Source organism: Myodes glareolus, chromosome 13 (genome assembly GCF_982192425.1).
Source record: "Myodes glareolus chromosome 13, mMyoGla1.1, whole genome shotgun sequence".
NCBI classification, from domain to species: Eukaryota; Metazoa; Chordata; class Mammalia; order Rodentia; family Cricetidae; genus Myodes; species Myodes glareolus.
The window spans coordinates 59,224,472-59,237,294 of record NC_142038.1 but is presented as its reverse complement, the minus strand read 5'-3'; positions in this window follow the sequence as shown (position 1 = coordinate 59,237,294).

The following is a 12,823-nucleotide window of genomic DNA, read 5'->3' as shown; positions in this document are numbered from 1 at the left end:
TTAATTTGTTTTACCCCATGAACTCACCTATTTCTTCTCAACTTCCCTAGCAAACTTGTTTCCATCTTTTGGAGATAGGGTCACTGATCATAAAGGGATACTTCTAAACTCCATTAAAGCCAAAGCAGCAGCATAACATTTATTGTTTTTATACAGAAGTCTGTGTAAGAAATATAGGAATAATCTTCTACCGCCCCCGGAATGACTCATGTTCACATATTGAACATTCTTCTCTTTAAAATACTTGCTTATTTGATTATTGTTATTTTATCAATGAGACATTATTTTTCATACCAATATCATACAGTAGAGGAGAAAAGGACCCAAGCTGAGACAAAATCTAAGCAATTGTTCTCAATTTGTATCCAGTCTAAGATATTTTCGACCCTGTAACTCCCTGTGTTCACACACAATCGATGATGGCTCCACAGTTGACCCAGCTTTTGATCATTGGTGCATTTTCTGGACACACTATTAACAGTGACTCCTCTCCAGGTACCTAACTGCTGAACTACACAGAGAGACCATGGGCTAAGATTTCCCTCCAAGCCAGTTGCAGTCCTTGCTGTCAAATTTGTTTGCTCTGCCTACCATTTAGGTGAAGGTGATCACTGTTTCTCTGTGACAGGAAACCGGCCGCTGTTGCTGACTTTCGACACAGAAGGCATAGTGATTTATGATTTGGCTTGATGTTCACAAAACTTTCATAGCATATGGGTCATAATTTTATCAGGTGGAGCACACCGGTCACTGCTTGATAAAGGCATTAAATATCTTTCCAATTCTGTATTGCGTTCTTAGGACAAGTTTAGAAAGAACTAATACTTAGATTTTTGCCAACACAGATGAATTACAGCAAACTTAAACCAAAGGCAAGGAACTCTGCAGAACAATGGGGATAAACAAGTCCTTCCTTTTATCCATAGCCTACATCAGTTGTGGCCACTTAATATTTCAAATACAAAGGACTCCAATAACATAAGGAAATTGCTAGAGATCCATTGACAACCAAGGTACTCAACCTAGCTAGTTAGCAACTCTCCTGCTTTTCCTGAGAGGGATTTCAGGAACCGAGCTGTCTGTTTCTTTGCTGTAAACTAGTCAGTTTAAAAGTAGCCTTAGCAACAGGACCTGTTCAGGGAAGAATAGATTTTATGCCCTGCTTATTGCCTTCCAAATGCCAGGAGCTTTTCAGAGTAATAGCAACTGGTGTAAAAAGAAAATTTGAAATAAAAGCAACTTTTATTGCTCCAGAAAGAAGCTGCCTATAAACTTCCCACCTGCCTTAACCGCTGGGGAAAGTGTCAGTGTGTGCAGGTCTCAAAGGTTTCTGGCCAATGAGAATTTAACTCTCCTATTAGCCCCTTATCCTCCAGAATAATGGACATGATTAAAACAGAATAGCAAAATAGGTTCAAACCTTTCTAATTGTGCTTGTCAAATATACCCCAACCTACCACTTCATAGAGCCTGTCACCAAGAGGACATTTTCCTTCTGGTACCAAACTCTCCCCATGCTTATATAAAACCTTTCATCTAAGAATATCAAAGATGTCTGAAAATACGAAGTTCATTAATTAAGCCTCTTGATGACTTCTCCATGAGAGAGAAAAAAAATGTTGCTCAAAATAGGAGAGATTTAGGATGTATGCTGTTGGTGAAATAGCCACTACAAACAGAGAGTGGCATTTCTCTGGAATCATTCTGAATGCACAGATCAGCCACCAGTTCAAAATAGACCTCTACCAATATGCAAACATTTTTCAGATGAGCATTTCCTACGTTTGTTTTTACTTTGTAATGGAGCATTTTGTGCTACTGAGTGCCATCATTTTTTTTCTAATTCTGTAGTAATTTTGTTCTAATTGTCTGATAGGATGTGTGACCTTGTAAACCTACTGATATTTCTTGGGTCACTTTAGCATTGCCAGAGAACACCGTGGCAATCAAAGCCCATCTCTAGGGAGACAGAAACCTGTCTTAGGTCTGAGCCAGAGTTTCAAGCCACTGTACTTACATACAAAGCCATTTGGTATTAATTGATTGTAATATTGGTACTAAAAATGAAATATTTTCAACTATTATCATTATGGCAATATAAAAGATCACAGCATATTTCTTTCTGTAACTCCACCCCAACATGTACAGATTAATAATTTAAAAAAACCACATCATGAAAATAGGAGATGAAATTTTCCTAGGGAAAAAATGAAATATTATAACACCAAAGTGATCATCTTTGAAATTTTATTCTTACATATAGCATTATAAGACTGGAAAGGTTGCATTTATATATTTAGTCCTGTATATAATATACATGTATGTATGCTTATATGTACATGTATACATAGATACGTAACAATAAATAATGAAGGAGAGTCCATTGACCTCCTAGATAGAAGAACAGGGCTATTGGATGGGAAGGGATGGAAGTAATTAAAAAAGGGGGAAATAAAGTAAAAAATGTAATTATATTTTAATTTCAAAATATAAAAATAAGAGCCGATCTGAAGATCTCATGTGACTAATCTCTTTTGAGATCTGGAGAAGAGTTTAGCCCTATGCTTGTCTTTACTTCTTTGAAGAAAAGGAAGATGAAGACAAAAAGAGAACACAAAGAAGAATAGGGAACCATGAAGACTAGGCAAGATGAAAAAGAATAGGGAAAGATGATAAAATGTTTGGTAACAAAATATCTGTCCTAATCAATATGAGTCTGACCACTGTGATTTTGGAATTTGTTTAAATGCATTTACAGTTTACATGGCACAAAGCTACTGTTGTCAGGAAACATTTAATTAACAACATTGAACATTCCCAGGAAGTAGCTTATAAACCCAAACAGAATCACCTTGACAAAAGCAGAGAGATTACAAGTGCTTTATAAGGCATAAATTGCATGCTGATATTGCAAGTTCTTAAAACCTAAGTCTAAAACCACACATATAAGATTTAATTAATTTTATCAATATTTTTTCAACAATGTAGCAGGTCACTAAGAATAAAATAATACAAAAGTGTTCTGAAAATTTCCTTGTGTATTAGGAAAGAAGCAGACAGTTTAGACACAGAAACGGCTGAGCCAATGATGAATATCTGCTTCTCATCAAAATACTTCTTAAGTTCTCTGAGTCCAACATTCTCAATCTATGATGCAGAAGTCCAAGAGATACTTCCAAGGTTAAGAGCAGACACTTAACATCTGCTACACATGGAAACACTGGCACTCAATTCACATATACCATTTTGCATCTCAGTATGAATTATACTTAAAAATTAGGAACTGACAGGCAAGAGAGAGAGTAATACATAACACACAACCAGAAATATATTACACAAAACTTATCTCCTTTATCAAGCATAGCAATGCGGTATTTTCCACTTCCTGTGTTCACTATGATATCTATGTGTCAAGGGTCAAAAAAGTCAATGATTTGGCAGCAATATCATATCTTGTATATAAAAAAAAACAGTAAGTAGCCTTCCTCTTACTGTGATTTCCTTTATGAAGTCAGGCAAAACTCAAATCTCCTTATAGAGCAACATGTACTAGACTCCATTTAAGATGCAGACTCATCTGGTCTTCTACTCACAATAACAGAATAGTCATGTTTATTTCTGATATCAATTATTAAGCATTTGTAGGATGCTGTCTGCTTGCCTGAATCTTCTTTAGGTATATTTAGGAAGATTCTCCATTTAAACACTTATTTTATACTTGGAATGCCAAAGGCAGTTTTTGTGAAAATCTAGAGACAATACATAAATGTGTATGATGAATATCAAAAGAAATGGAGTAATTTGCTATAAAATTAAGAAGAAAGAATAATAAACTAAGGTGATTTCAATGAAGAGTGGTGCTATAGGCTCATAGGGAATGGCACTATTATGCGGTGTGCCTTTGTTAGAATGGGTGTGGCCTTTTTAGAGAGTGTGTGAACTTTTGAGTGGACTTTGAGATTTTGAATGCTTAAGCCAGGCCCAGCCCAGTATCTCTCTCTCTCAAACCTCTCTCTCTCTCTCTCTCTCTCTCTCTCTCTCTCTCTCTCTCTCTCTCTCTCTCTCTTTCTCTCCCATGTCATTCTGCTTCCTACTGATTCAGATATAGAATTCTCAACTACCACTACATCACCCTATCTGCCTATGAACTGCTATGCCTCCCTCCATGACAATAATGGAGTAAACTTCTGAACCAGTACCGATAATATGTGTTCCTTTATAAGAGTGGTCATGGTCATGCTGTCTCTTCACAGCACAGCAACTCTATGTATGACAAAATCTAAATTCAGGCTTGTTTAGAGAAACAGATTATTTGGGGTAAAATTCAGCACTTACGCAAATAAGAAGAACATCAAACGCACACACAATCAGAAATGACAATACCAAGAAATATCAAATGAGAAAAAATGAGGCACAAAGCTGTGCCTTGGGAGATGGATGGTGAAACCATATTTGAGCATCCTCAAACATTATGCCAGGTAAAGTGACCATGTATTTTCAAGGAGATTTGCAAACATGACATTATACAATTTGAAAAGTACTGAAAAAATTTTCCTTACAAATCAATACAAGACAGTGATGAGGTTTGAGTAAAGGCAAGCAAAATTGGCATTACTCTACAAACATGGTATCTTTATAGAAAAATAGTAATGTACCTTGATTAGAGAGTATCAGTCTATTCCATATATAATTTATAGTTATAAAGACTAGTTATTAAAATGAATCAAGACAAAATTTCCAAATAGAAACTGTTTTTGAAACAAAGGAATGAAAACTTGTGCCTTGTGAGGAATGGTGGCAGGATTTACAAACAAACAGGAAATGTGGAGAGCTAGGCAATTGTATGTAAAGATGAAATATCTTAAATGATTCACGAGACCATATGTTGTCAGACTGTAGATTTATTGATAGTTGGTAAAAAATAATTATGAGGTGAACTTTAATGATGTCATGGATTCAAAGGTAATATTGATCTAAATTCTCCCTAGTCCTCTCCTCTCCCCTCTCCTTTACTCTGATCTTTTTCTTTCTTCCATCATTCTCTTTCCTCTTCTCTTTCTCTCCCTTCATTTTCCTTCCATTTTACTCTTTCCTTTCTGTTTACTTCCCCACTTTTATAGCACATTTTCTCTCTCCTAGTGGAGTCTCTGCTATATCACTGCAAAGATTAAGCAGCATTGGAAGTACACAACAACTCTTCAAGATGCAAGGTCAAGTCAGGTTTGTTAAGTTACAGTAGTGGGTCATTTATTTTTATTCTGGGCATCAATTATGAAATACCCATAGTATGTTTTCTATTTGCCTGGATCTTTCTTGTGTCTATTGTAAACAAATCCCTGTGTCAAACACTTATGTTCTATATAGGTTGTCTCTTCCCTCAATCCTACTTCTCCTTTCCTACCCTTCCTTCTATTCCCTCTCTCTTCTTTCGTTCTCTTCTCTTTTCTTTATCTTTCTCCTTCTTCTTTTTTACTATTCTTATTCTCTTCCTTTTTAAGATTACTCCTCATTGTTCCTTTCCCTTTCTCTCTTTCTGTCCCCTTTATCCCTCCTTGTTTTGTGGTGCATGATCGCAGTAGCTTTGCAATATTTTCTACATTGCCTAACACATTGATAAAACAGCCCTGAACTGAAACTTTTGAAGCTGTAGGTCTAAAGTATTCCTTCTTAAAGTTGTTATTCCTGGTGTTTGAAGCAAAAATCACAAGTGTCTCAAGGTCTTTGAGAGGGGAGACTTCATGGGCTGGAAGAACCTACTGGACCTCTCTCTTATGTAAATGATCTTCAGTTGCCTAGCTTTCCATACCCTTAGAGCTGATGATGGCATCAATTTGATATCTTACAACTCAAACAAATTAAATATCACAAAGGACTGTCAAATAGATCATGTTTGGCAGAGAATCAAATTTCTTCCAATATCACAGTACTGCTAATGCTTTACTTTGAGTTCATCAACCTCTCTATATTATAATAATTTGCATACTCCACGACACACAGCGATTCTTTCCATGAAGAATATTCTACCTGTACTGGAAGAGGTTTTCTGCAGCTTCTCAACTTAAAAAGAAGATACTTTTAAATTTTATCTCAGACACACACAATTAGATTTTATTTTGCTAACTAGTTTTGTTGTCCAAAAAGATAATGGTTTCAAATATGGAATTGCTTGTCTGTCTTGATAATGTTATAAAAGTGCAAACAGAGTCTGAACAGAGAATTTATCAATGAGATCTTTACCCTCATTCTACTCATACAATTCTTTTCTTTTTCCTGTTAGAGTTGGTAGCACAATACTAATATCTTTCAACACAAATGGTTTTATTATAGTAATTTAAAACAGAAATACCTATTTGTGGATTGGGTATCAAATAACAGTTACATATCGCAATAAACCTGCTGCATTAGTATAGGCTCATTAGAACAATTGAAAATGACTCTGGGCTGCAAAGTTACTTAATAAAACTGATGAATTAATTCGTATTTGAATTTTTATATATGCATACTGGGACTTCCATCCGTCTCTTATCTTTGGCTTCTAAACTCTAGTTTCTTATCTTTCACTATGACAACCTACAGGTGAATTCGCCTGCCTTTATTTTCACTATCTCTGTCTTCCTTATGAAGCTGTTGGCTCATGTTCCTCTGAATTTAATTATGCTGGTTTTCTTCCTGTTCATATCGTGACTTAAAGAAAGAAAATATTTGAGTTATCAACCTGACCTTTCCTATTCATTTTGCATGAAATGGAATCATGGGCTGCTCTTGTAAAATACACTGAAGGCACTATGCAGTCTATAGGGTTAATTGTTATTTTAATGAGCATGACATGCAGCACTGGGTAAGAATATGATTTTAAATGCTACTAGCTATAAAGGTCACATATCAGTGGAGTGGCAAGTTTTTATGGTGAACTGCTTAGAACCTGGTCTAGTTTATGCTTACAATCATGTTATTCTTCCCATAATACAGGCCATATACTTTGACAGCATACTTGAAATTTTTTGAAAAAATAATGTGTCTTAAAATATTTTCTAATATCATAGTGTTGATCCGTAGTAATAAATGGTCAAAATTAACCTCAGATATAGACTAACTATTAAAGATCAATAGGCATAATTAATAAAGCTACATTCCAATGATAAATGTTCACATAAGATTTAAAAATTTATCTATGGAGAGAATACCATTGTTTGGCCATCACAATTTTTGTGTTTGCCTTTATAAACAGCACTGAATCATGTAGCAAGGTACAGGATTATTCTGAAGTGAGTGATGGAAGGGGATTTGCCCAATCAGACGAAAATTGAATTATATCTTCCATGGTAGAGAAGGGACAGAAGGACTAAGCCCAGGAAAGGGAGTATAAGTTCAAAGTTAAAGAGTAGACTTGAGACACTGTTTGGAGACACTACCAAGAAGGTCAATGGGAATGATGCAGAGGGCCTTGGGAGATTAACTACGAGGACTTGGGACCTTAAAGATACATCAGACATGTACTATGTAGATTTGAATTTTATATGAAGAGTAGCAATTGGTTAAAGCTGAGGTCCTAAACAGTTGCTATTTAGAAAATTGCCATTCGAACAGTGATGAGGAGAATAACTGGAAAGGATCTGAAGTCCTACAGCTGGGAGTAAGTTGGAAAAGCAAAAGAAAGCTGAAAAGTGATAACTGGACTCCACATTCCCAGTCTATGCAAAGATATACTTTTGTAGAAATGAAATTGAGTGCAGTGGTGCCTTTTTTGACATTTTAGAATAAATGGAAGAGACTACAAAATTTAAGAGTCTACAAAATTCTCTCAGTCTCCAATCTACTAAAATGAAACATTCCAAAAAGATGCAACTCAATTCTATGAATGAATCAACTTTAGTGATGTGGGAAAAGTCTGTCTGTATATGTGTTGCTTTTATTGATAAATGAATAAAGAAGCTGCTTTGGCCTGTAATAGGGCAGAATAGAGCTAGGTGGAAAAACTAAACTGAATGCTGGGAGAAAGTTGGCAGAGTCAGGGAGATGCCATGTAGCTGCCCATGGAGAAAGAGCAAGCGGCCAGCAGGAACATTTAAGGTAGGCCATGGACCTCATGGAAAAATATAAAATAATAGGAAAGGGTTAACTAAAGATGTAAGAGCTTGTTAGGAATATGCTAGAGTCATTGGCCAAGCAGTGTTGTAATTGATAGTTTCTGTGTGAATATTTAGGATCAGGGCAGCCAGGAACGAATGAACAGCCAACACTTTAGGACTGTTTCCACAGCAACTGTGGTTTCACCATCTTATATCTATACAATCTAAACTATCAACTGGTGACCTCAAAGGTTGACTAGATGTATGTTTGAAGTTTTCTGGAGAGAAGAATTGTGATAAGTAATCTAGAAGTGGTGGTACTAGGAACTACAGTGAGCAAAGAAATACAACAGGTAAAGATGAGATGTAGGTGAGTTATTTCTCATAGCTGGACCTTTTATGAAAACCCAAAAATGGTTCACAGGAATCACCTGTCAAAGGCCTGTTAATGAGAAAAGTATTTATATGTGAAATTTGCTAAACTATTTTGTAGTCAGACAAAAGAATGTGTAGAACTCAAAAGATTAGGATGGATCTTCTGGCTGCTTGTTAAAATTTCATCTGTGATTGTAGGTTCTTCAGTGTTACTGATGGTACTGGCAGTTTTCCCACTGGCAGGGAATGGTCCTTGCTCAGGAATGGTGGTTATAGCCCAATGTTTTAGAGACCAATGAACTCATCTCATGTTAACATCTGTATTTCCTGCTGTTTCAAAAGGTGATCCTGCCCACAGAGAAGACTCAAAATGTTTTACCTTACCTTGGGAAATTCCAGCCACCTCTGGAATGATTTTTCTGAGCTCAGATTTTTGGACATATGTTTGATTTGGCTGGCCAGTAAGTTGTGAAGAACAAGTTGCATATATACGTCTTTGAACTAGCATAGATATGCATAAATATTGATATGTGTAAATGATCAGATATATGCAGATACGTATCAATGTGTATGAGTAAAACAGGCCTACCATCAGTATAGGTTTTACTAGAACATTAAGGTTGAAATAAAAGCACAGATAGGGAGTAGGAACCTGCACAGCCATTCATCCCACAGTCGTACAATTGTACTCACAGCTTTCAGCAAGATTAGTATGCTCAAATCCAAAGTGGCCTCTAAAATAGCTTCTTAAATAGTTCATTTATTACTCCTGTAGTAGTTTGCTACAAAGTGTGGGTTTATGTGAACAGTGGTAATCTTTCCTGGCATTGTGATGCAATAATGTTTGTGTTTATTTTCTACCATCCATAGAACTCTCTTTGTCTCACAAGGTGCTTTATTGGTAAGTAAAGTATGGCTAGAGAACAAAGAAGGGGTCATAATATTGAAAGACTCCCTGACACTAAGAGGTTAATCGATCACCATATGGCTTCTTAATGATCCACTGTCTATTCCTTCATCCGAAGGCAGACATCCAAACACTGCTGTGCACTCCAGGATCCAGTGTCTGGAGGGTTCCATAAGGCAGGGTTTTCCGGCATTTCTGGCTCGTAGAATCTGACACACTGCTTGTCACTTAGTAGGATCTCAATAGTTTCCTGAACAGCGTATCTCCAGTGGTATATGATACTTCAAATTACAATTAATTAAATAAACAGAAATATTAAATACTGATTCATTTATGCTCTAAAATTATTAGCCTAGATCGTTTGCACTTGGTGATGGAAATGCAGTATCTGGAAGGGAAATAGAACAAGACACCTCTTATCACTGGGCTTATCATATACACAACTAGCAGGTAAGCAATGAAGGCTGGGAGAAGAAATAAATAAAATAATTGCTATGATTTAATGAATTTAATACTATAATGGAATAGTAAAAATAAAATTTAATCTATTTTGATTTGAATAATAAGGCATCTTGTCTAGATTCATATTTTGATTATACAACCACCATGAGCTTCCTGAAAATAAGAAAAGCTTTTACAGTAGCTTTCTTTCTTATTGCATAAACCATTATCTTATAATGGTATAGAAGCCATATATCATGATCATGACTAGAGTGAATTATGTCATTAAAATATGAGTTTATGCGTATCTATCATTATTTTATTTATTTCCTTAATTACTATGGAGAAGCACATGCATAAAAGTCAGTGGAGAATTTCTAGTGTCCTCTCCTATCCTTTCTCTTTCCCTGGAGACAAGGCCTCTCACTAAGCATGAAGGCAGGCCACCTACCAGTGAGTGTGTATATATATTAAAAATATATATGTAAATAATATGTGGATACGTGGAAAATATATTGCATATAACCAAGCTGGATTTAGTTAGTGTGTGTGTGTGTGTGTGTGTGTGTGTGTGTGTGTAAGACTTCTGCATTTTACTCATATATATTCAGGAAGAAGAAGAGAAAATATGTCATTATCTGGGTAGAATTTAGAGTCAAATTAAATAGATTAAAAAAAACCTTTTCTAAGCTGTCAGAGAAAATGTTGAAGGGCTTTCAAAAAGCAAAGAATAATCTCTTGGGCAACCATATCTATATTTGCATTGCTTGTTTCAGAATAAATACAAAACAAAAAATAAATGAAAAAGAAGCTAAACAAATCCATGTCATATGTTTCTGACACCACATCATTTTGAAAAGTGCTGGTTGGTCGCCCCTCCATGATGTGCCTGCCTCTGACATTTTAAGATCACAAATTGCTTCTAGAAAACACTTTCTCTTTTCATATTTACAGTTAAAAAGCCTTTTCTTCTTAATGGTTAATTAGGTCACTAATCAAAAGAAGCTCTTAAGAGGAAAATGAAATGTTGACATTTTGCAATTATTTGCTACTGTGAATAATACATAAACATATTACTTATGGAGAAAGCAGCTTTCAACCCTCTTATCTTCCCAGAAAGCTCAGGCTGACAGCAGAATCCTGTACTTTGGGTCATAGATTTCTAGAATACCTCTTCTATTTATATTGACTTTGAGTTACTTACATGCCATTAATCTCCTTTCGAAAATATTGGAAATGTGTTTATACCATGGATGCATACATACATACTTGTGCCTACATTCACATATATGCATACATGTATATGTTTATCGATGCATGGATTTATATATTTTTGTATACATGTATTCATGTAAATTGATCTTATATATTTTCAGTTACAGTCTGAAAGGGAGTTTACATTACCCAATGATATGCGATTGGTTATTTGATGTGGAAACTCCCTTAGAAGTGATTTTAACCATAAATAATTATTTTTCTAATAATTCAAATTTTCATCGTTCACTTTCTGAGTTCTTTAGCGTTAGGATTACAAGTCTAAGGCTCGTAAACAGGACTCAGATACAGTGTCTTCCATTTAGGAGCTGAGAATCTGGAAACTCTGACATCAACAAGGACCATGTATTCATACAAAGTCACTAGGCATGAAAAAATTCCATGGCATGACAAACATTGAACATCTTACTCTGTGCCATGCACAGGAGTACAGATAAATCATGATTTTATTTTTAAGAAGGACCTCAAATATTCAAACTTATGTTGTTTATAGTAGCAGGAATGGTCGGGTAGCTGAGAATTACTAATCCTGAAGGTCTAGTTAGGAAAAAGATCAGTATGTTCTTGCAATCTACTATCAAATGATGATGTGTCTCCAATTAAGAATACTATATTTCATGTTTTGAATTTATGAAAATAGTTGTTGCCATGTTGAATTTTTAATTAAAAAAATAATGTGAAGACTTGTATAAGTTACCTATTTTCTGACTCTTGCAATTTAGATAAATTTTTCTTTTATTTAACTTCAGCCATCTGTCACATTGTCAAAGAAACAAACACCGAGGAGCACATCCCTTCAAAACCAGCATTTTACTGAAGAAGTTCGGCCATCCCTACAGCTTGGTACCAACATTTACTAAATCCAACACACATTCTATCTCCACCACTCTGTCTTTATCAACCTGCCATGACTTTCTTCCTAGATTACTGTTTAATCTCCACTTTGAATTCATGCCTTCCTTGTTTTTCTGTGGTTTCTTAAGTTTTAGTTCAAAACTGCCAATTTAGAAATGCCAGTCACTTCAGGAAAGGGTTGTAGAAGGAAAGAACTACTTTGGGCACATTTCCACAAAAGAGTTCACAGCTTCTGCCCTGAGAGAGGACTCTAGGACCTTTGACGGTCCTAGGAATTTTATTTTGCCTCTCCTGAGTGTTGTGTGAATCCTGGAAATGCCAGGAATTTTCCATTGTGCCAGTCAAGCTCCATTACCTGTTTCCTTCCACATACAGATTTCTTCCCTGTCTGTTTAGCTTTCTTTTTGCATCATGGATATTAATCATAAATCTGGAGAGGCCACCCAATCTGTAAAGCATTTGCCTCAAAAGTATGAAGACATGAATTAGATTCTCAGAACTGAGGTGATGTACTACAGACAAGGACGCAAAGAACTGCAACCTCGATGCTGGGGAAGCAGAGTCAGGAAGAATGCATGGGCTGACTGCACAGCTTTCTACCCTATTTGGTGAACTCCGGACCTGTGAGACACCTTATCTCGGGGAAAAAAAGAGGTTGTTCCTGAAGAAATGACATCTGCACCTGTTACGTGTCTTCCTTGCACCTGTGCACACATACACACACACACAAAATCAGTAGATATGTTATCCCATCTGAATCTAATGTGACTTCCTCTGGACTCATTATATCATGACATGAAGGTCACATAATAAATTTTCATATTTATTTTATTGTATGAAAGATTTATTCATTTCACCATTATCTTTCAGTCTCCCTAAGATTTGCATTGTTATCTTTATA